The following is a 24,303-nucleotide window of genomic DNA, read 5'->3' on the forward strand; positions in this document are numbered from 1 at the left end:
CCTCACCTCCTTTATCAGCTCAAAGCCAGAAAAGCCAACAAATAGACCATTGATTTGCATTCCTATAAACAGATTCATTCATAGGGTATAGTTGACTCAGGTCACTTCTAGGTTCTTTTTCAATGTTGAGACTTTGACACTTCCTATTTCAGTAGTGGGGGGCGATGATCTAGTGGCAGTGAAAGGCAAGAAACTCCTTCTCCATTAGTAGCACCTTCTTTGGTTCTGTGGCAGCTGGGAACTCTGTTACCCTCTTATAGTCTGAGATTAAATTCAGCAATTTCATCCTGTAGGTTATCTACAGCTGTTACAAATAAATTGGAAAACTCTTCCCATTCCAAAAAGATTTATGTTCCTGTGTAAACTCATCCAACACATTTGGTTGATTAAAATGCTTGTACTTAGACTAAAATAAGAATGGCTCCAGTGACCTTTCCACACTCTTTAGTACCAATGCTAATGTTTTCACAGTGTTTTCAGATTTACCAGCCAATTTTGGCCTTACAACAAGTTCTGCCAAGACCAGGCATTATCACTTCCATTTTGCAGATGAGGAAACTGTAGAAGGAAAGATTTGACCAAGATGAGTGTGGTCTGGCAGTACCCAAAGACCTCAAACCTTTATTTGATCAGGGAGCTTCCCTGGTGCCTGGAAGAAATTGAGTGACAACCAGAGCTGCCTTGAGTGAGGGCTAGCAGAAGCAGCCTACAGCCTGGGCTTGCCAGGGACCCCACCTCTGATATATACACATATACTACACACCCACCAAGGATAATTGTCAAGACCTGGACTCTGCAGTGCTCCATCCACTATGGTACTGCAAAGCGTTGGCAGTCAACTGCAATGAAGGCTTTTCCACTTCTGGATCCCTGCCTACACTGCAGAATTTTAACAAGGAGAAGGGAAGGGGGGGAAAGTTTATGGTCTGATCTAATCACAGATGAACTGAGAGCTCAGTGGCAGCCAGTAGTTGCAGAAGCAGAGGACTTCAAAGCTATTACAGAGCCCACCCTCTATTTCTGAGGTGAGCAAATGGTGTGCCCAGCCAGTATCATGTGTGGCACCTAGTAGGTGCTCAATAAGCAATGGCCACCACTGTTCTTATTCTTACCATGACTATGACTATGCGTTGGGCCCCAGGTCACACAGAGATAGCACAAAATTCCAGGACATGAAAGTCTCTGCTGCGGACTGTGGCAAATTTCAAGTAGCGTTAAGGATGGAATTAATAAAAATGAAACTTTAAGGGGAAAATGCTATCAAATTTCTCTTCTGTTTTATTGTTGTTCTTTGTGAGACTGGTTTTTCTCAAGGGACTAAGAAGCTCTCTGTGGCTTTTTGTTGTACATTTCCTTCTGACTCCTTCCTGGTCCTCTGTTATAGGGACCTCAGATTATTGCTAAAGCCAGTGTCGCTTTCTGGCCTTCCCATATGCTTTCTGCTGGGGTAATTGTGAAGCCCTGTCTGCCTCCCATGCAAATCACAGGCCAGTGAGGACACATTTCATTGCCTTTCACTTGACGGGGCCATGGCATTTGCCTAAGAGAAAGGACTTCCTTTGACACACTGATATTGGACAAATCACAAAAGCATAAAACCTCATGTTTCAATATCTTCTCTCTTCCTCCATCTTTCTTCTTTCTTTCTCTTCCTTTCATTACACTTTCCTTCCCTCCTTTTCTTCTTGCAACAGCAAGGACATATGCACAGAGAGCAGGCATTATCTTCTGGCAGCAGTCCAGCCTACACCCAGCCCAGCTCGCTGCCCCCCCGGTCACCCTCCAGGGTGGAGAATGGAGAAAGGCACTGAGCTGAGTACATGCACCCCTTTCCTGAGGGCTCTCTTTAAGATGTCACTCTTTGACATCTGTACTAAACCAAGTCCCTCCCACAATGCCTAACCTGGACAGAAGCAGCCTCCTCTTGTGCCGAGAGGAGCATTGCCCTCTTTGAGTCCCCCAGTGCACTTCACATCCCTCAGACCCCAGCCACTGCGGGTCTGGCCCTCGCTCCAGATTCTCAACTCTAACCACAGCCCCTAGGAGTAGGGGTAACATTCCGTATTCTGAAATGGAATACTTATATTTCTTTAGTGAGATCTTTTCCCACAAAGAGTTATTCCCATGTTTATACCTACCCTGCTGAATGACCTAGAAGAAGTCACCTAATCTCTGTGAACTCCGTTTCCTTCTTTCAGAATGAGAAGAATAACTGGCTTATGGAATTAAATATCTGGCACATAATAGGTATAGTAAGGATCAGCCAGCAGACTTCTTGGCTTCCTATCTCCCTTTTCTCCTGTTTTCCAGCCTATGCATTGTTCCCTGATTGTCCTACCTCACCCTTGTCTTGCCTGGACATGGACCTTTATATAAATGATGTGGTCTCAAGCCAGAGCCTGGCCACCCTCCATGATCCCAGCTCGGCCAATGCTTGGGGCTGTCCATCTGTATCCCAGTGCTGTGTTGCTGGACAGTGGCACAGGATTGGAGGGAGTACCCAGAGCATACAGACAGACAATGAAGGAGCCAGAAACCACTGTTACTGGGGCCAGTGGTGAGCAACTCCTCAAAGCCCACATCAGTATTCCCTAGGATGAGATCCAGAAATTTTGGGCCCAGAGTTGATGTGGAATGGCTTGAAGTGGTCTGATAATTTAGTTAGGATAGCACAGTGGACAAGGACATGAATTTTGAAGACAGACTGTCTAGGTTTCAAACTGGCGCTGCTATTTTCTGAATCTATAATGTAGGGTAAATTACTTAACCTCTCTGTGCTTTAGTTTCCCTATCTATAATATGTGGCTAATAATATTACTTCATAGGATGACTGTAAGGTTTTAATGAAGTCACACTCGTAAAGCATTCAGAAAAGTGACTGTCTGTCCAGAGGCACTTAATAAATGTGGGCTCCTTTTATCAGTACTAGTATCATTACTATTGGAATCATTATCATCATTATTATCAAAGTGTGGGAACCAGCAAAGCTGCTGCACATAGTGGGTGAGAGAATTGATTGATAAAATAGAGGTGGATATATGAAATAGTTTACATAAAAAATAGATACAATAAAACTGAAAGCAATAGCAATTGACAGGAGATAGGAGACAAAAATCAAATTAGGAAAGAGGAGAAAATCAAGCATAAACATTGCTGTGAGTTTCCTAGTAACCCACGGCAGAAAGGGAAATCCAATAAGGCCATTTTCATGATTTAGTGCTAGGAAATATATAATATCATCACTAGAAACTTCAGCTCTAAGAAGGTCTTATCATAAGAATATTTGGTTTGATTTTTTTTGCAAATCCAAGATTTCATGTTTCAACTCCGTAAGAAAAGAGAATTATAATGAGATTTGGAAAAAGTATCATAGTAAAAATGGTTGAAGGAATGTGAGCTCTTTAACCCCCCAATAAAGAAATGGTTGGAAGAAACATGATGTTCCCTTTGAACACTTCACTACCACATGAAGTGGGGAGTAGCATTGTTCTGCAGTGTTTCTGAAAACAGAACCAGAATTCCATGGTGGAATATCTCAAGAATATAAGTTGAGTTTCAGCTAAAGACATAAATTCACCCAAACTCAAGTAATCCAACAGCACAGTCAAGTGACCCGTAAGGTTTCTGTCCATGCAAATGTTGTCTAGATGGCCACCCTTCAGGACTATGCCGGAAGGCTCACTGCATTGTCAGGGAGCATAGCAATGACTCCTGAAACCCTTTCTTTCATATTCTCCAAGTTTACAGAAGATGGGAACAGATTTTCAAAAAGAGAGATGAGCTTGTCTCCCTTGAATGTGGATTAATGACTCCAACAAAACCATTCCCTACTAAGCTACTCACTTAGAAATCAACAGATAGTCTGGCTACCAAGTCACTTTTTTAAATTACTGTTTAAGATAAAGACTATTAGAAAATCAATTGGCCAAGCAATTGTCAGTAGATTTGAGGCAACTCTCTCCTCATTGTAAGTGACTATATTACCTGCCACCAACCTCCTCTGTGTGTCCCAGTTGCAATCAGCACAAGCAAGTGTATATCCCCCAGGATCCCACAGCCCCAACCCAGCTCTCTTCCATCAAGGTACTCATCACCTGTGCTGCTGTCCTCTCATCCTCAGCAGAGCTCCTTTGGGCAGTGCCATATTTTGTTCAGCATCATATGAGCAGTTCCAATGGAGAGCTTGCCCCATAACAGACATCTTTAGCTTATAGTTAGGAGCATGTGTTCTAGAGCCTGACTGCCTGGGTTTGAATTGTGGCTCCATCATTTACTGGCTCTGAGGTTTTCAAGACTCCATTTCCTTATTTGTAAAATAGGATTGATCTGAGTACCCCCTACACACAAAGTCACACACAAAGTCACACACACACACACAATTGTAGTATAAGTTAAACAAGAAAATAAAAGTTAAGCTTTTAGCATAGTGGTTGCTTAGCATATCAGGGATTGGCAAACTATTTCTATCAAGAGTCAGATAGTCAATATTTGTAGTTTTTGATGGTCTCTGATACAACTATTCAGGTCTGCCATTGTAGCATGAAAACACCCATAGATAATAATACATAAATAAATGTGCATGTTGGTATTCCAATACATCTTATTTACATGAACAGGTTGTGGGCACAATGTTTGCCAATCTCTATAATTTTATACAGCGGCAAGTCAGATGACCAGAAGGAAAATTTAAGCAACCACAGAGGCAAATGGGAAGAAACAAGGTGATAGAATGGTGGTTTCAGTAGCAGCACCCAGGGGTTAAGGATATGGGATATAGAGACAGGAAAACCTGGGTTTAAATCTGGTTTAGATGAATGGTATATACTCTCTGAGCCTTGGTTTCCTAATATGTAAAATACAAAGTGGCAAGGAAATGGGACCTATCTCAAATGGCTGATATGTATGGATTAAAAGAGATAATGAGACATAGTGCCAGGCGCTTAGTACGAACTCAGTAAATGTGACCAATGAGAACGTTGATGGCAAAGTGACTGATGAGCTGAACTAAATCAAATTGAATGATGGCTTCTTCTTCCCTTAAGGATGCCCAGAGAGTATGGCTCATTAGGTAGAGCAAGGGCTTTCGATCCTGAAAGTGCTTGGCATCCTGCCTTGAGCCTTCTATTTCACTGTCTATAAATGGGACCAGTATTCCCAGCTTTCTCCCTGCAGAAGAAGCTGTAATGGGACCACGGAGGGATATCTTGCCTACTGCCTACCTAGAAATAGGATGTCAAGTCGGCACCAAAATCAATGATTGCAGTCTCCCTATGTATCAGAAAAGAGCCTCCTCAAGTGGATCTGAGAATAGCAGGGCCAAAAGATCAGTAATGGAGAATATGAATTTTTGTCCTGGGCTGTGCAGAGCCACTTGAAGACTCAGGATTGGAACAGGTCTGGGAAGGCCCTTGGCTTAGATTGCTTTATTTGATATTAGTGTCCTGGAAATGGACCTCTCTGCATATCACATTTTGTTCGGGAAGATACTGCAATCAATGATGAGGCTCACAATGTTCCTTTCCACTCCTTGTTGACACATGAAGACTGCCTAACAAATGGGTCTTCCTACTGTTCATATTGTGCTTTTTTTTTTAACTCTAAAAGATTTTATTCCTCACTCTTTTTTTTTTTTTTTTTTTTTTTTTTTGTATCAGGTTTTCCAGAAAAAAAATATCTGGACTCTTACAGCACTAATTAATGTTATCAGGCATCTCTTCCCTAATCATATAATAATTGGTATTGATTTTCAATTTATGTCATCTCTTTCCACTAAGTTCATGGGATTCTCAAAAAACTACCTATCTTTTTTTTCCCCAGCCCTCGAAATCATAAACCTGTTTTTCCTTTCCTTTCCCTTCCCTCCCTTCCTCCCTTTCTCCCTTCTCTCTTCCAGTTTACTTCTACCAAGCACCCAGTGTGTTCCCTGTGTGCCAAACATCATGCTGGGTATCAGGGATACCTTTTAAGTTCTCAAGTCTAGAGGATGAAATGGGCAAGTTACAGACATTATGGTACGAGGCAAGCTCTAACTAAACAAGGTCAAGCTATGGTGGAAAGCCACCTTCACGGTGCCTAACCTGTTGCTGTAGTCAGGAAATTCTTCCCAGGGGAAGGGAACCTGGGCCATTCCTTTAAGGATGAGTAGGAATTCAAGTATGTGAAGAAAAGGAAGCCACAGATTTGAGGATGTGCCTAATTTAAATAGGGAAATGAAAGTTGTTCCTTTCACCTGAACTGGTTTATTGTAGTGAGGGCAAAGTCAAGTGGCAAATATCAGAAGAAGACTGGTGGACAGGAAGTATGAAGGATTCTATAGGCCAAACAGATCTTCTGGAGCTTAGGGAAAGTGCACATCTATGAAGTAAACTTAAACATCGGGTGTTTCTGTTTTGGCTGTAGTTATCTCAAGAATGTTGTCTTCTTGGTTCACTATTACTAATTAGAAGCTTTAATTAACAGTTATACATGGCTTTGATACTTAGAATGATGAAATAAGTTAATCACGAATAGATAATTATAAACTATGCAAAGTGTTATGAGAAAAAAAATGGGGTCTTATGATAGAATAATAGGGAGACCAAATTTCCATCAGGGGTAAGGCAAGTACTTTCTGAAGAAGTGACATTAAAGTTCAGGAGGGATGGTGGGCATTACCAAGGGATTATCAAGGGGTAGGCATACAAAGAGAGTGCTCTAGGCAAAAGAGTACTCTTCATGCCAGTCTTGAGGCAAGAGGTATTGGCCTCTGTAACAGCTAAATAAGGCCAATCTAGCTGGAGTCCAGAGATGAGGACAACAGTGGCCCTAAAGGGACAAACAAGAGCAATAAGGTTGGTCTGGTCCTGAAGGCCATGTGAAGTCTTTTGGTTGATTTTGAAAGCAATAAGATGATTTTAAGAGTTTTAAATGGTGTGTATTTGGGAGGAAGGGGAGAAAGAGAGGGAGACACCCAGAGACAGAGAGACAGGAGCACATTTGTGTTTTGAAATGACTTTTGTTGTCATCCTAAGAAGAATGGGTTGGATCAAGACAAAAGTAGAACCAGGGCAACAGCAATGTGACTATTATAGTCAACCGGGTGAGAATTGGAAGTGGTCGGACTGGATAATAATAATGAAGATGGTGTGAATTGGATAAATTTCAAAAATTATTTTGGCTAAACTTCTTAGTAGATGGGTTATTGGTGGTGGGGGGTGGGCAGTGGGGAAGATGTGGAGTGAGGAAATTAATTTGATTGGAGTTGACTTGAGTTGGAAAACAATATTCTGAGTCTTTTAGACTGATGACTTCAGCTAGGGTTTTCCAGGCCCACTTGAAGGGATTTTCCTGGATCCTCTCAGCCATGGGCTATGATGTAACCACACTGGCTTACATCTTTTGAGAAGGAACACACCTTCTTCTTCTATGTGGTGACCATCTTGTAGGAGCCTGTGGCTCTGGGGGCAGTGATGTCTTCTCCTACTCTCAGGGTGGAACATGAATGGTGTGCACCATCCCATCTAAAGCACCACCCTTTGGAAGAGAAAGATCGCCCAGACATCCAGTCAAGCAAATTGCTTGGTTCTCTAGCTCGCTATGCAAGATTACTAGAGGAGCCATGATTGAGATGAGACTACATCTTTACTCACAGGGATTACACTACACTCTTTTTAGTATTTAGAAATACTAAAAAGACCTAGGAAAGTGCAGGAGAGTAATAATAGATTAGTCCAGTCATGTGTTAGCTCCCTCCAAAAGGAGCTGAGGAACTGCTAAGAAGTCTCATAGGAGTGAAAAGACATGATAGTAACCAGTATCACTCAATATCACTGAGCACTCACTACAGATCAGGCTCTGTTTTAAAGGTTGTAAATGTGATTCCATTTAATCCTCACAGCTACACAGTGAGTCCCACTTTAGGAAGCTGAGGTACAGAGAGGTTGAGTGACTTTCCTAGGCTCCCATAGCAGCAAATAGTACAAGAGTTTGAATCAGAAATCTGTCTCAGAGCTCATGCTGCTGGCTTCTATGTGTTTAAGTCAGGAAGAGTAGAAGGCCCATTGTGGGGAAGGCCTTGATCTGGGTTGGAAAAGTAGGAAATACTGAGTCTTAACTGCTCTATAGGCTACATGCTCCTGAGGGTCTATAGGACCACTTGGGAACTAAGGTTTTCAATGTAGTGCTGGGTGTTTTATAGAGTGGAGAGCCCTCTATAAAGGGTTGTTCCTGCTCATGGATATATTCCTTCCTCAAATCCTTCCCAAGCACCCTTTTCTGTAGGAGATGGGACGGGTACTGAGAATACAGCAGTGAGCTGAGATGCTCCTCCAGAGTTTCACAAGCTAGTGAGGAGTCATAAAAGAAAAGGGTTTTTTTAACGGCTGAGTAATAATCCAATGAAATCTTGCATTTGCAACAATGTGGGTGGATCTTGAGTATATTATGTTAAGTGAAATAAGTCAGTCAGAGAAAGACAAATACCACATGATCTCATATGTGGAATTTAAGACAGAAAACAGATGAACATAAGGGAAGGGGGAAAAGAAAAAAAGGAAAGTGGGAAACAAGCCATAAAATATTCTTAACAACAGAGAACAAACTAAGGGTAGATGGAGGGAGGTGGATGGGGATGGGTTAGATGGGTGGTGGGTATGAAAGCAGTGGGAATTGTATGTAAGTGATGAATCACTGAGTTCTACTCCAGAAACCAATATTGCATTGTATGTTAACTAAGTAAAATTTAAATTAAAAAAAAAGAAAAGTGTTGATTTATATTCAATGTGATAATCACCCACCACGAGGAAGTCACATGCTGTAGGAATCCACAGGAGTGGCATGCATCCCTGATGTTTTTGTGGTAGGTTGAGTGTGAGATACCATGGAAAAGGTATTTCTTCAAAGGAAGGTATGAGCATGGAAGATAAGTAGGACTTAACTAGGTGAAGGGTTTGGGGGTGGGCAAAGGGGAAGGGAAACACTTTAGGAAACCCTAGATACAAAGGCCTCTGAATATGGAACTAGGAGGGAGCAGATTCTTGGAGGAACCAGAGGGTAGAAGTATTCAGGACAGGCACGAGAACAGAGGTAAGTATAGAAAAAGGCTGGTGGGGGCTTTATCACCTAAGTCAAAGAGTTTGGGCTTCACTCTGAGGGCAGTGAAAAGCTTCCCACAGTGGGGTGCCTGGGTGGTGCAGTCAGTTAAGCATCTGACTCTTGGTTTCAGCTCAGGTCGTGATCTTAGGGTCATTGGATCAATACTCATGTGGGACTCTGCACTCAGTGCAGAGTCTGCTTGAGATTCTCTCTCCTCTCCCTCTGGCCCTCCCACTTATGCTCTCTTTCAAATAACTAAGTAAATATGAGCAAGAAAAGGAAAGGAAAGGAAAGGAAAGGAAAGGAAAAAAAAGGAAAGGAAAGGAAAGGAAAGGAAAGGAAAGATATAGGAAAAAGTTTCCAATGGATTTGAGGGAAGAAGGTAATATGTTTTCTGGGGCAGTCTGGATCCTTTGTACATTTTGGGGGTTAAAGTGATGTGTTGATGGAGTCTCTGGCAAGAGGCCTGGTGATCTGGGCCCCAGGAAGTGGTTTTGTTTGGCTCTGAGGAGGGTTTTCCCTCTGAGGCTTAATGGAAGTTGTCCTTCCTCCCTTTTACATTGGTCTTGCCAAGTAGATGAGATGTGTTTCATTTTTTAAAGAGCTGCTTGTTCCCTCTAACTCAGCTACCTGTGGATGGGATGTCTACCAATGCATTCAAACACACTTTCAAGGTCTCATTTCTGGGTAACTTCTCATTAACAGGCACTGGGGGGGAGGGACGCAGATGGGCAGGAGGAGAACCTGTAAGGGTGGGGAGGGGAGGGGAAGGGCTAGCTGAGATCATGGCCTTTAGTGTGCTGGCAACCTCATGAGCCCCCTCAGCACATCCCTTTCTAGTCTCATGGAGGCCTCCTTCTAGCAAGGGCTCCTCAGTCAATTAGGAAGACTCCCCACCATTTAAATGGGCAGTGACCATCTGACACAGACACCATGGGTGGTCGCAGCTCACTGAGCGTTAACTATATGAGCCGCACCAGAATTCCCTACAGTAACACTTTATGGAGATAATTGTGGGTTAATTACCCCCCAAATCACTCCTAACAAAGATCCGTCTCCATGTGGAAGTGTCTGGACGGAGGTCTGGGGCACCTTTGTGATTGTTCCCCAAACAAAGCAGTTCAGTTATAGGGAGGGAACTGGCTTCTGGAACCAGGGAGACCTAAGTTTGAATCCCTGCTCTTCCTGAGCAAGCCATCGAAACTCTCTGACCGAACCTCAGTTACTCATTTACAAAATGGAGATACAAGTCCTAACCCTCTTACTAACCTGTGGGCAGAACTAGATGAGGCAGTGGAGAGCATTCAGTGAAATGAGAAACCATTCTTTTTTTTTCTACAGTGGGTTTAGTAAGCATGTAAACCCACATGCATTCAGAGTAACTTAGGTGAGTGAAGCAGGCTGGGGGGAAAATTGGCAGTGAGAAAAATGCCATCAAGGGGTCGGCTGCAACTCAGAGGCAACCCTCATTGTCAAATGATATCCAGGTCTAGTATGATTAGAGCTAATGATTTTTTGAAAGAAACCGGAATTTGGTGTTAAATTTCCCAACTTTGTTGTTGGTAACTAATTTAAATTCTTAAAGAAATTGGGGGCCAAACCAAAAACCTCTGATAGCTGCCCCTTTGTAACCTCTAGGTTCTCCTTTCTGCAAGAATAATTAAAAACAGGGTTCTAAGTATAAATAGCTTCAGGCTTCCCCAGGACAAAGCATGCTGGGAGCAGTCATGAAGGAATGAAGTCCTTCCAGGGTAACACAACTTACTCACCAGGCCCTGTGTATGGGTTTGTATGATATCCAGAATCAAGCGGAAACAGAGAGGTGTGGGCAGGGCTTGGACAGATGCGTCATGTCATATACTGTGGTAGAGGGGACCCAGGAGGTGGCCAGCAAATTGGCTGGCAAAACTACACCTAGTAGTTCCAAACCATCCCTGTGTGCTTTGCTTGCCACAGCTGCAATGTGGCTCCTTTGTGCTTTTCAGACTTGAACCAAGGGAGAATACTTCAGGGTACCTATAGCAGCCAGAGAATTTTTACTGACAGGGGGATATTTAACCATTCATTTCAGGAGTCAGATTGATTCCCTAAAATCAATTCTCTTGAACCTGACTATATCTAATATGCCTGTTGTCTTGGGAAAACCTCTATTCCATTTTACCCATCAACATTTTCTCTTATGCTGTGTTTAGTATATTAGCAGGTTTAGAAGTGGATGGAGTACTAATTGCAAATGAATATGAGGATATTTTTCTCACGCGGAGACTTACTAAGTGGTTCCAAATGTGACCTTTTTTCACTAATTCTTTAATTCACTCAATAAATACAGAGTGTCTACTACATATCAGACATTGTGCAAAGAGATTTGGACTGTCAAAGTTCTGAGACCAAGTAACAGGCTTCAATGCTTGCGAGAAGAGCCGCAGTTTCCTCAAATGTAAAATAGGAATGATAGTAGAGCTAACTCCTATGATGTTCAAAGGATTACACAAGGCAGTATATGCTTATGGCCAGAATTCAATAAATATTAGCCACCAAATGATCATTTGTCTTAATTATCACCACAAACTTTAGGGTACTACTATTATCTCCATTTCTGATAGAGGAGGAAACCGAGTGTTAAAGCAATGATTTAATCTGCCCAAGGTCACACACCTAGGAAGTGTAGAGCTGGGGTTAGCTAGTCACCGAAGCTCATTGTTTTCTACCAAATCGCCCTGCCAGGGGCAAAATATTCCTAGCCTCCCTGCTTCACTGTCAAAATGAATTAGGAGCAATCTTAAATTTAAGCTCTGTAAAGACTACAGGGGATTTAGGGGCTGAGGCAGAAAGACTGCCAGCCAGTAACCTTCTGCTGGAAATGCATAGAAGGGCAATGATCGTGGTGCTGAGAACGAACACAAATGCTGCTTAGAGGCAAATACCAGCATTTAATAAGTATCTATCGAATCCTTCTCTGAGCCAGGCACTGTCCTTGTCACTGGGAATGCAGCAGCAAACAGAGCAGAGTCATTGCCCTCATGGAGCTTATGATCTATTGTGAGCCTGTAGATGAAAAGATGTACAAATGTAAATTGGGATTTTAGAAATGTCAATCAATGTGAAGCAAAAGCTGTAGCTAGAAATGCATCTGGGATCCACATCTGATGGCCATTGAGGTGTTTTGTTCACTAATGAAATGGCTTTTTTGCTTACTGACAGGCAACTTGGCTTTACATTCCATTTACATTATTCTCTGGGCTACTGAAGATAAATCAAGGTGTCCAGGTCATATTAATAAGCCCTATATTAGGAAAAGAGCCTGCTTTCATCTGGGGGCAGTAACAATACATCCAGGAGGGAGGTCTTGGTAAGATTCTTTTGGCCATTTCTCTTTTCTTTCCTTCTTTTTTTTTGAAAAGATACATGCACCCTTACACTTATTGTAGCATGACTTACAATAGCCAAGGTATGGAAACAAGCCAGGTATCCATCCAGAGATGAATGGATAAGGGCTGCCCTTCAGCCAAATGACCACCAAACGACCACCTCCCTGCTTGCCTAGCCCGGGGTCCCTGCCTGCACCCCCAGATCCCTGTGTTCTTCCTGTGCCCCTCTGCTGTCGTCATACCCCTGGCCAGAGAAGCACCAAGGAGCGAGTAGGGATCCCAGTCATCCTCCTCCTCCTCCTGGGGAGGCACAGGCTGCAGCCCCTAGACCAGGAATCCAGCATGTGGGAGAAATTCCAGTTGGAAGAAGTGCAAGACCATTTCTCCCTCTCTTGTAGAAGTGCCTGATAACTGGGCTCATGCAGAGAAGGAGCTAGAGTCTGTGGCTTGTTTGCCTGGAACATTTTAAAAAGTTAAAGTAGTTAATGATAATGGTAACTACCGCTTAATAAAGACTATTTGCCAGACATTATGGTAAATGCTTTACATACATTATTTAATCCTCGCAAACAACCACGTACAAATTGAGGTGCAATTGTGCCTATTTTACATATGAGGAAATTAAGGCTTAGAAAGGTCAGAGCCTTGCTCAGAATCATACAGCTGGAAATGGCAGAGGGGCAAATGAAGTGGTCTGACTCTGTCTAGAGTAGTGGTTCTCATCCAGGGGCAATTTTGACTCCCAGGAGACATTTTAGAAAGTCTGGTGACATTTTTGGTGTGACAATGGGGAGAAGGTTACTACTAGCATCTAGCAGATAGAGGCCAGAGATATTCTAAACATCCTACCATATATAGGACAGCTTCCTACAATGAAGAATCATCCAGACCAGAATGTCAATAGATCGTCAGTTTAGTATCCCTACCAAAGAGCCCTGGTGCTTACTACTGTTCTATCCCCATAACTAAACATCTTTTTACACAGGCATTTTTTTGTGAGACATTTGTATTTTATAAAATATTCTCAATCTCTGTTAATGTGTTGTGTTTACATCCTTACTTACTCTGTCTTCATCTAAGCACCTATGGAACAATTTAGATCAAGCCATTCCCAGGAAAAGCTTTTAATGAACAACCGAACAAGAAAAACCCCAGTGGGTTTTACAGTCCCATTTCAGTTAAGGTTCAAGTTCACTAATGCTGGAAAGGAATTCACTAGAGTCTTATAGGCTGTAGGACAAATGTTAATAGCTTCACCTTTAATTTAAGCCAGGCTTTATTTTTATAGCTGGTCCACTGATAGCAACTAGATTTATTAAAGCATTTCTAACAGCTGTGGAAAATCAATAAAGTACATAAGCACATTCTTGTGCTATTTGCATATATAACTCTGACTCCTCATGTATGTTTAGACATACTCATATGTGCTCTAAGAATATGCTTCCGTCTATTCTATGTTTAAAATTTACTTTCAAATCAGGACATTTGGTCTTCTGAATGTGGTCCCAAGTTATGAGATAAGTTAAGGTTAGAATGATTAGAGAAAGGAATGCAAATAAATTCCCACCTGCAAGGGGAATGAAATTCCTCAAAATATATGGGTCCTGGAGGGTGCTTTTGCTTACTCATAAAGACAAGTAACTTACTACGATGTGAACACATGATTGGGCTTACACTACACATTAGATCAGATGGACCTAGCAGACATATACAGAAAAACTCCATCTAATAGCAGCAGGCATGCATTCTTCTCAAGAGCGCATGAAACAATATCCAGGATAGATTTTACGTTAGGTCACAAAACAAGTCTTAATAAATTAAAGAAGATAAAAATCACATCAAGCATTTTTTTTCTAACCACAATGGTATGAAACTAGAAATCAAGCTCAAGGGGAAAACTGGAAAATTCACAAATATGTGGAGATTAAATAAAATATATACTTCTACTATAATAATACTTCTAATAAATATACTTCTACTATAATAATATATATATATACTTCAATAGCTCAAAAGAGAAATCAGAAGTTTTCTTGAGACAAATGAAAATGGAAACACAACATACCATATTTTATGGGATGCAGCAAAAGCCGTTCTAAGAAGTTTATAGCAATAAAACAGATATTAAGAAAAAAGAAAGTCCTCAAATAAATAATTTGACTGTATACCTCAAGGGAAAAAAAGAAAAACACAATTAAGCCCAAAGTTAGCAGAAGGATGAAAATAACAAAGATCAGAGAAAAAATAAATGAAATAGATTCTGAGAAGACAATGAAACTAAGAGCTGGTTTTTTAAAAAGATGAACAAAATAGATAACCATTAACTATACTTACCAAGAGAAAAAGAGAGGATTCAAATGAATAAAATTATAAATGAAAAGAGAAGACATTACAACTGAAGCCACAGAGATACAAAGGGTCTTAAAAGACTACTATAAATAATTATATACCAATAAATTGGACACCCTAGAAGAAATGGATAAATTCCTAAAATGTATAACCTACGAGGACTGAATTTCTCTCTCACTCTCTCTTTCTCTCTCTCTCTCTCTCTCTCTCTCACACACACACACACACAGGAAATTCTGAACAAACCAATTACTAGTAAGCAATGGGTATATTCCACTTAACATTTAAAGAAAAACTAACACCAATTCTTCTCAAAGTCTTCCACGAAAAAATAGAGGAGGGAACACAACCAAACTCATTTTATAAAACCAGCATTGTTCTGATACCAAATCCCAGCAAGAATACCACAAGAAAAAAAAAAATAACTATAGGCCAATATCCTTAATGAACATAGATGCAAAAATCCTGAACAAAATATTAACAAACCAAATCCAACAATACACAGATGAAGATCACACACCATGGTCAAAGGGGATTTATTCTGGGGATGCAAGAGTGGTTCAACATCCACAATGAAACAACATGGTAAACTAAAGTGACAAAATGAAGGATAAAAATCATATAATCATCTCAATAAGTGCAGAAAAAGCACTTGACAAAATTCAACGTATTTTCATGATTAAGAACTCCCAACAAACTGGGTATAGATGGAACATACTTCGACATAATAAAGACCACTGACATGTCCAAATTTAACATCATATTCAAAGGTGAAACACTGAAAGGTTTTCCTCTAAGTTCAGGAACAAGGTAAGGATGCCCACTTCTATTCAATATAGTCCCAGATGTCATAGCCAGACTGCTCAGACAAGAAAAATAATTAAAAGGCGTGCAAATCAGAAAGGAAGAAGTAAAATTGTCTTTATTTGCAGATCATACGATATTCTACATAGAAAATTGTAAAAAACCCACACAAAAAAAAAGCCCTATTGGAACTAATTAACACATTCAGTAAAGTTACAGGTGACAAAATCACTGTTTAAAAACCAGTTGCATTTCTATACGCCAACAACAAACTATCAGAAAGAGAAATTAAGAAAGTGATCCAACTTACTGTAGTGGCAAAAATAATAAAATACTTTGGAATAAATTTAGCCAAGGAGGTAAAAGACCTGCACACTAGAAACTCTAAACATTGATGAAAGAAATTGAAAACAACACAAGTAAATGGAAATATATTCTATATTCTTGGATTAGAAGAATTAATATTGTTAAAATGTTCATACTACCCAAAGTGATCTATGGATTCAATGCAATCTCTCTCTCTCTCTCTCTTTTTAAAGATTTTATTTATTTATTTGACAGACAGAGATTACAAGCAGGCAGAGAGGCAGGCAGAGAGAAACGGGAGGAAGCAGGCTCCCTGCTGAGCAGAGAGCCCAATTCGGGGTTAGATCTCAGGACCCTGGGATCATGACCTGAGCGGAAGGCAGAGGCTTTAACCCACTGAGCAACCCAGACACCCCTCAATGCACTCTCTATCAAAAGTCCAATGGCTTTTTTTTTTTTTTTTGCAGAAATAGAAAAAAATCCTAAATTTTTTATGGAACCACAAGATGCCCCAAATAGCCAAAGCAATTATGTGAAAGAAAAACAAAGTGGGTGGCCTCTTTCTCCTTGATTTCAAAGTACATTACAATTCCATAATTGAAACAGTATGGTATTGGCATAAAAAAAGACAGATCAACGGAACAGAATGGAAATACCAGAAATAATCCCATGCATATATAGTCAATTAATTTATGAAAGAGAAGTTAAGAATATGCAATGGGGAAAGGGTAGTTTCTTCAATAAATGGTGTTGGGAAAACTGGACAGCTATAGACAAAAGAATGAAACTGGACCCCTATCTTACACTATCCACAAAAATCAATTCAAATGGATTAGAGTTGAATGCAAGAGCGGAAACTATAAAACTGGAAGAAAACATAAGGGGATAAGCTTCTTGGCATTGATCTTAGTAATGATTTTTTTTTTTTTTTTTTTGATCTGACACCAAAAGCAAAAATAACCGGTGGGACCACATCAAACTCAAAAGCTTCTGCACACAAAGGAAATCATCAACAGAATGAAAAGACAACCTGTGAAATGGGGGGAAATATTTGCAAACCACATATCGGATAAAGGGTTAATATCCAAAATGTATAAGGAATCCATATAACTCAATAACAAAACAAAGCAAAACAAAAAAACAAACAACAATAACAAAAGCAATAAGCCGATTAAAAAATGGGCAGAACTGAATAGGCATTTTTCTCAAGAAGACCTAAAGAGAACGAACAGGTGCATGAAAATGTGTTCATCCTCACTAATAATCAGGGAAATGCAAATCAAAACCAGGGAAATACCACCTCATACCTGTTAGCATGGCCATCATAAAAAAAGAGAAGAGATAACAAGCATTCGGGAGGATGTGGAGAAAGGGGAATTCTTGTGCACAATTGGTGAGAATATAAACCAGGTAACCAATATGGAAAAGAATATGGAGATTCCTTAGGAAAATAAAAATAGAACTACCAAAACAATCCAGCAATCTCACTTCTTGGTTTATATCCAAAGGAAATAAAATCATTATCTGAAAGAGACACCTACCCTCCCATGTTTGTAACAACAAGTATGTTCCCAAAGTATGGAAACAACTTAAGTGTCTATTGACAAATGAATAGACAAAGAAAATAGAGTATATCTATGCAATAGAATATTATTCAGCCTTAAAAAAAAAGAAGGAAATCTTGTTTGTTGTGGTAACATAGATGAACCTGGAAGACATTATGCTAAGTGATATAAGTCATACAGAGAAAGATAAATACCACATGCTATCACTTTCATGTGGAATCTAAAAAAAAAAAAAAATCAATTCCTAGAAACATAGAGTAGAGAGATGGTTGCTAGAAGTTAGAGGGTGAGAGAAATAGAAAGAGGTTGGTAAAAAGGGTACAAACTTTGAGCTCTAATGTTGAATAAGGTCTGAAGACCTAATATGTAACATGGTAACTATAATTGATAACACTGTATTATATAATCATAATTTGCTAAGAGGGTAGAACTTAAGTGTTCTCACCACACACACACACACACACACACACACACATACAAGGTCAGTATGTGAGGTGGTGGATGTGTTCATTAACTTGATGGGAGGAGTCCTTCCACAATCTACACATTATATCAAATTGTCACATTGTATACTTTAAATATCTTACAGTTTTATTTGCCAATTATGCCTCAATCAAGCTGGAGAGAAAAATATTGAGTCAGGACCAATGTTACAAAACTAGGGATATAGTGAATTATGTTTGTATTTGTCCCTCATTTTACAGGTTTCAACACATTTTGACATGATTGCCTTATACCTTGAAAATAACCCTAAGGTTATTACCCCCCATGTTACAGATTAGAAAAAGGTTCAGAAAAATTGGAAAACTTGTCCAAGATCACAGAATTTGGCTCTGGCAGAGAGAGCCACTGTCTGGCACTATTGCTGTCATAATCACCAGCCCTTACGGTGAGTATGAGCAAGGTCAAGCCAGTCCACCTGCCTTCAGTGGCTGCTGCTGATAGTGAAGAGACTGTGGATAATTTCCCCACCTATGCCTACATTTCCAAATCCTTCCTTCTTTATCAGAACTCAGACTTAATGTGTTGGCCAGTATAACAAGAGACACTTACCGCATGAAGCTACTTAAACTAAATTGGTTAAAAATAAGTGGAATAAGAAATTCAATACCTTGGTCACATTAGCCAGTTTCCAGGGCTAATAGCGACATGTTGCTAGCAGCTACCATACTGGACAGAGCAAAACATTTCCCCTGTTGACCAACACTGGATCAAAGTGACTAAATGAAGGAAATAAAACCTGTGAGATAGTATTTCAGAGAAGTGTTATTCAATTTGCAATATTCTTTCTTAAATGGAAATGTTTGCTTTTTAAGGAAGAGGTTTAAATGTTTGTTATGAACCCACTCTCTGGTATCAGGCTGGAGGTATTTAACTTGTGTTAAGATTTATGACAGTCCTGCAAAGAGAGTCTGATCCACTTTATGGATGAAGACTCTGAGGTTTGGTTACTTGACCAGACATCCATCTTCTAAGAAGTAGAGCAGGAATTCACATTTGGATCCGCTCTCCAAATCCATATACCTATGTTGCTCTACACCATGAGTCCCTCAATAAAAATAAGAACTTTGATTCTGCCCCAAAGTCAGTATCACTTTGAAGAAGACACACTCCAAGATCATCACTTACAAAGATTAATATCAAGATTTGGAGTGTTTGGAAGGATCTGAATGGATAAACAAGAGCAGAGTCTCACAAGACACACTCCTCTTCTAGGGCCTCATGCTCTCATTTTTTCTTTCCTTTCATGCAACCAATTGCCCCTTGCACGACTTGAGTTATGAAATGATGCTCCACTTCTGCACCAGCATTGTTTCTTTACGATTCTACAGGTCAGCAGGGGGCCTTTCTCCCAGCACTTAAAACAGGTTTGCCATGGAATAGTTGTGGTGCCAGAGCTCACTCTTAATGGCGCCGGAGCCAGGCCTGTTTCCACCTCTGTGGCCTGGTTTAGCGGAGCCGTATGTTCTTATGACACATCTTCCTGGCCCAGATGGCTTTCTCAGCTTTAGACGATTAGAATCAGAAATCCAGATCCCAGGTCTGTCCATTTACAAGAAAGAGGAGAATCACAATACTGGTATCTAATTGGCAGAAGTGGCCATCTGAGAGAAGCAGGACATTTCTCTGAGAGAGTTGCCTCATGGAATATGTGAGAGAATTTTCTTGTTGAGTCCTGAAATTACATAGGCAAGGTCACTACAAAGTCATTGGAAATTGCATCTCAAGACAGTTCAATGGCAAGGGACCGGCCCCTCACTGCTGATTTATTGCTTACTCTTTCAATTCTTTTAAAAAGATCAGGAGATAGATTGTGCTGCCTATAGTTAGAGACGTGCTTACTTTTTCTCAGGCCTGATTCATAAAATGTCACTGACCTGTTTTTGGCACCATTCCCTTCTGTTTCAGGGGGAAATTCTCTGAGGTCCATATCACTAAGTGTTTAGTTCTGAGTGAAAACAGTATGCCACATTCTCGGCAGATAACCATAAAGGGGGCATGGCCACAGAGTCTCCTCGATGAACCATTATGCCTGCCAGCGATGAGACTAAGGGAAACAGAGGCAATTTTAAGTGGGATCCTGGAGAAATGTGGATGAATGACCATGAACTTTTTAGGTCACAGCTTTCTAGAGAAGATGTCCCTTCTGCCTCTGGTGAGGCCACCCGTTCTGGTCTATCTGGATCGTTGGCCCTCTCCGGTCCACTCATTCAGTTTAATGTCCGGATCCACTTGACCGTCTGCCCGCTGGGCACTTGTTTGGGCAAAGCACAAATTCTGAGTCCTGTGTACATTTGAGATGTGCGTTATCTGGAGGTGAGATGGACAAGCAAAACCCCTTGGTCCAAGGTCCCCTGGAAAATGATTTCTAGCTTTCTTGGTGCTCCTTGGCAAACTTGTAGGCAGCTATGGTTCTGGCTGCTAATATTTGGGTGATTTCATTTTTTTTTCTGGGTTTACATTTTCATTAGTATTTTTACTTCATTTTATTTTACACTGACAAAACGGCCCCTCTTCAGTTCACTTATTTAACAGTTCAGGTATCACTATGCTTAAAAGCAGATGATTAGAAATATAATTATTAATTTAAGAGGTTTTGTCTTCCTCAGAACCTTATTAAGGCTATGTTGCATTCCACACACATACAGATCTTGGATGGCTGTCTTTATCATAGAACCCCCTCGTGACTTCTCTTTTCATGCAGTGGTGTTCGTGAGCCATCTGGGTCAGTGGAACTTTTGGAAGCAAGAGCTCTTCCCCCTACACTTAGCTACACATAAAATTGCCCTCCATATCCAGACTAGGGGATGTTTAATGTGGCCAGTGACATTTTTCCAAGTCTGTTTATTACCTGCTGAGACAGTTCCTCTGAGACAATTTGAGATAAAACTTTAGGAGTAATTATGCTTTACGAGGACATAATGTCCTTCAGGCTTAATTTCACACGATGTTAAATCAATTCTCATGTTTAATACTTTTCTGTATTCAAGTTAAAGGGCACAATATTAAATTTTCCCATCATTAGCCAAGAAGTTGGTGCCACATAAATGGTAGAAACTGACTGCACGTCCTTTTCCTAGTTGTGCAAAACCAGCACAAGATGGAGATGGTTTAGGTCACCAACTCATATCCACAAGTTCCATGAAAAGTCTAGACACCACAAAAAGAAATAAAGAGAAGGATGTGACTATTGGAGAAAACAAACTATTGGAGACTATTGGAGAAATAAAGAGAAGGAAGTGACTATTGGAGAAAATAATGCCCCATCGCTTTTACTTCCAAAGTGCCACAGGGCTACTAAACATCTTTTTGTTTTTGTTTCTGTGCAGTTTGCTGGATCAACATTGGTGTTTTCTCTAGCATGGTGTTATCATCCAAGATCTCTGAGACCAGAGGGCAAGGGCTAACTGGATACCCATGTGTGTCAGGCTGGCCAACAACCAAAGTGCTTTGTTCTTTTAAAAAATAGCATCTGCTGAAAGACTCTTGATGTGAGGGACCCTGGATATTAGGAGAGGAAAGTGATTCTTTCTTCTGCTATGATGGATTTTTTTTGTTTTGTCTTTCAGCTGTAGGCCAAGCCATTCCTTATATCTATCTATCTATCTATCTATCTATCTATCTATCTATCTATCTATCTAATTTGAGAGAGAGAGCATGAGCAAGCAAGAGAGAGTGAGGAGGTGGGGGGAGGGGGAGAGGGAGAGATAGAATCTCATGCAGACTCCCCACTGAGCATGGAGCCCAATGCGGAGTTCGATTTCACAATCCTGAGATCACGACCTGAGTCAAGATCAAGAGTCGGACAGTTAACCGATTGAGGCACCCAAGCATCCCTCTTTATTTTTGAGTAGAAAATATATTGCCTTTCTCAGCTCAGAGGTGGCTCTTATTTGCGTGTCCTTTCTTGTTATTTGTTGACTTTCAGGACTGTTCCTGTGATTGCAAAGGTCTTAAATAGTTTTTAGCTGCACACAATTTTATCTTTTGTTGTATGATGAGTATGTGTGTGGATACATGAGTGTGTTTTCTTAAGGTCTTATAGGCATCAACTTTCTCCTATATCTTTATAACTACTGTAATATATAATTATCTCTGTCTACCTAAATTCCTTATATCAGAAACAGAATTCTTTTGGTGGCACTATGTGTGGTGGAATGTGTGTGTGTGTGTGTGTGTGTGTGTGTGTGTGTGTGTGTGAGAGAGAGTCTGTGTGTGAACCTTCATTCATGTTGTATTATACTCCTAATGCATGAAGGGGATAAGAAAATGGAGTTTCCTGGTTTATTGCCCAATGCCACCAGTTTTCAATAAAGAAGGTTCAAAAGAAGCAATAGCAGAAATATAGCCAGAGTGTCAAAATATTTTTACAAGAGGTGATTCTTTTTTTCCCTTTCAATCAACTCATTTGAATAGATTACTTAATTAGCGTTTATTGTTTGTGAAATTCCTTGTCCAGAAGTAATGTTTTAGGGCCTACAGTTTTGAAGAAAGGCAATTTAGTGGGTGATAATCTTGTATAGAATTTTCAAATTGATTTCTTGGCAGTAAATTGTTCCTCAATTGTAGTGCCTTTTTAACTCTCATTAGATACCAAAGCTTCTTTATAAATGCATTCATAACCATTAAAATGTCGTCTCCAGCTTCCTGTCATTTGCAACTGGTCGTAACTTCAGGCACAAACATTTAAAGGACAACAATACTTTTACTATTTCATTAGTGTGCGAAGAGAGTCAGAATGTGCTATTGAAGTTTATAGAGCTTTGCAGTTCCTGATGGAAACTGTTTGGCTGTACTCATCCCAAGAGTAGAGATAACCTTTCTCTTTGTACACAGAGTTGCTTCATTTAAATTCCACTCTGCTTGAGTCTGATTTATCAGGCTGATATATGGCTAGGGCAATATAGAGCCTCTCTAGAACCTGCTTGTGGTTTCTCTGCCCTCCTCTTTCCCCGTGAATTAGAGCAAACTCATTGCTAGGGAAACTCACTGACAGTAGAGTACTGGTTAGTTCTAATTTTCAACTGCTTCTCTGAGTCTTTAGAAGATGGCACTTATTTTGAAGATGGAGAAACAGGTACAGGCTGAATTTATGTGTCTCTTAAAAATAAAAAAGATGTTACTTAATTTATTACCAAAAAAGAGCTCTAAATAGTTTGCCAAAAACAAAAACAAACATACTAAAATTCCCTGTGAAATTTGTAGCAGTTTATAGGCTTTTTGCTTTCTGGAAGTGAGTAGTTTATGAGAAGAGTTATTTCAAACTTTGTTATTGAATTCAGTGAGGATGGTGTGGAAATCATGGCCTCTGTCTGGACATTTAGACTGAGACAAAACAGGTCTAAAAAATTATCTCACTGATCTAACCCTCTCGTTTTATCAATGAGGGATTAGATGCATTGGTATTATAATAACAGCCACAATACCCGAGCCCATTTAAGAACTTTTTATGGACTGAGCAAGGGGCCATGAGAACATTATCTCTTTTTATTTATCTCTTTTAATCCTCAGTTTTGGCTGCCAAACTGTTACAAAGTAGGTAGGAACATGTTCATTTCTACAGATGAAGAAGTAGTAGCTTCTTGACCACAACACACAGCAGGTGGGTGGCAGACTTGGAGTGACACTCTAGGTTTACTGAGGATTCTGGTTTGAATGAAGCTTTTGAGTTAAGAAACAAAATTCATGCCTTCATTTCTCAAAAGCTACATGGTATGGATGTCTTCTGGATTTTCCATTCTGAACACAACCCTTTGAAACAAGCCTTAGCTTCAACAAAACTTCTTTATTCTCTTTGATCTACTTTTCTCCTACACCTATGATTTGTTGATTTTCAACTTGATGCTTCCCTCATGCTATGTCCTAAAGCTCAAGAAGACTTACCCCACCCTTTCTGACTCTTTTATAACCTGGATTAGTAACTTTTTCTTCCTTAACCTTTCTTAGATTAATCTCATTCATTCCTTCATTCAGAAAAGAAAATAATAGTGAGGGCTTACTCTAAATCAGGAACTGCTCTCGGGGTATATCAGTGAACAAGCCTGACAGGTTCCTGTTTTGTGGAGCTCACACTCTTGGGTAGAGGGACCATTAGAAAAGTGCTAAATTGAAGTTCAGAAGATCAGGGCTAAACCAGAATGTGAAAACTAGCAGAGGTAGTAAATGACTGGCTTGTAGAGTGTCTTAAAAGTTCAGTTAATTGGTAGTGTATTAAAACCAAGAGATTCTACATAAAAAACAATCTGGATTTCTGGGATCTCAGTGGTGAACTGGGTCTATATCCCATAAGGTACAAATCCACAATCCCTCCGATATGAATGGTTCTGTGCCCTTTGAAT

The 24,303-nt window shown here is 40.2% G+C and overlaps 2 protein-coding genes across 5 annotated transcripts in view; one reads left to right on the forward strand and one right to left on the reverse strand.

Annotated features, from left to right (window-relative positions):
- Positions 1 to 24,303, forward strand: part of DOCK2 (dedicator of cytokinesis 2) — a 411,678-nt gene that overhangs the window by 232,064 nt on the left and 155,311 nt on the right. The gene's annotated exons all lie outside the window — the stretch shown is intronic.
- Positions 1 to 24,303, reverse strand: part of INSYN2B (inhibitory synaptic factor family member 2B) — a 115,671-nt gene that overhangs the window by 31,194 nt on the left and 60,174 nt on the right. For 3 of the 4 annotated variants that reach the window (XM_047729408.1, XM_047729410.1, XM_047729412.1), the window contains exon 1: positions 1,904 to 2,040. The exons of the other annotated variant lie outside the window; for it this stretch is intronic. The gene's annotated coding sequence lies outside the window, so the exon portion shown is untranslated. Of the gene's footprint in view, positions 1 to 1,903; positions 2,041 to 24,303 lie in introns of those variants that run through there. 4 annotated transcript variants of the gene reach the window in all.

Source organism: Lutra lutra, chromosome 5, assembly GCF_902655055.1.
Source record: "Lutra lutra chromosome 5, mLutLut1.2, whole genome shotgun sequence".
In the NCBI taxonomy this organism is placed as follows: domain Eukaryota; kingdom Metazoa; phylum Chordata; class Mammalia; order Carnivora; family Mustelidae; genus Lutra; species Lutra lutra.